Source organism: Myotis brandtii, unplaced genomic scaffold (genome assembly GCF_000412655.1).
Source record: "Myotis brandtii unplaced genomic scaffold, ASM41265v1 scaffold247, whole genome shotgun sequence".
Taxonomy (NCBI): domain Eukaryota; kingdom Metazoa; phylum Chordata; class Mammalia; order Chiroptera; family Vespertilionidae; genus Myotis; species Myotis brandtii.
In genome coordinates this window covers 1,852,548-1,853,218 of record NW_005359352.1, presented here as the reverse complement: position 1 = coordinate 1,853,218, position 671 = coordinate 1,852,548, and the positions used below count along the sequence as shown (strand labels likewise).

At 65.9% G+C, this 671-nt stretch overlaps 1 protein-coding gene across 1 annotated transcript in view; it reads left to right on the top strand.

The window, feature by feature from the left end:
- The first annotated feature begins 642 nt into the window (after positions 1–642).
- Positions 643–671, top strand: part of RNF144A (ring finger protein 144A) — a 27,389-nt gene continuing 27,360 nt past the window's right edge. Inside the window, exon 1 of the mRNA XM_014540563.1 lies at positions 643–663. The gene's annotated coding sequence lies outside the window, so the exon portion shown is untranslated. The remainder of the gene's footprint in view (positions 664–671) is intronic.

The window sequence follows — 671 nt, the reverse complement described above, 5'->3', positions numbered from 1 at the left end:
GGGGGCAGTGGTCAGGGCTGGAAATGCAGTGGGAGTCGTGGGGTGACATTTAAAGGGGTGAGCTGAGCTGAAATCCCAGCGAAAGGAAAGGGTGGGAGGTCCGGGCCCCGGGACCTTCCCGCTTCGTGAGGTCCAGAGGCAAAGCCAGCAAAGGGGACCCAGAGGGGACGGACCGAGAGGCGGGGTCCCAGAGTGTGGCTGTCGGGAGCCCAGGAAATGGCCCCCGGAGGGCGGGGTGAGGAGCCGTGTCCCGATGGGCCGGGCGCTGGGCGTTGGCTCCGCGCCTGCAGGTCGGTGATGGCTTTGGCAAACACAGTAAAATGCCATGTGGGTCTGGCGGCTGCGGCCACACGCCCAGCTGGTGTGGGTTTGGAGGGGAGGGCGGAGGGGGAATCGGGGACACGGACTGCTGCCACGGCTTCCGAGAGGGGAGCTGGCAGGGGCTAAATGAGGCCACGGGACTGTGTTTCTTTGGGAGCATGAGCCGTCCCGAAACCAGGCATGTGCCCCAACCGGGAATCGAACCGTGACCTCCTGGTTCCTGGGTCGACGCTCACCCCCTGAGCCCGCGGCCGGGCTGGGCAGTAGATGTATGCGCTGGTGGGAATGACAGGGGCGCTGGGGGCCGAGCGTTGCCGAGAGAGGTTCTTTAGTGGAGAGAAGGTGCGCCT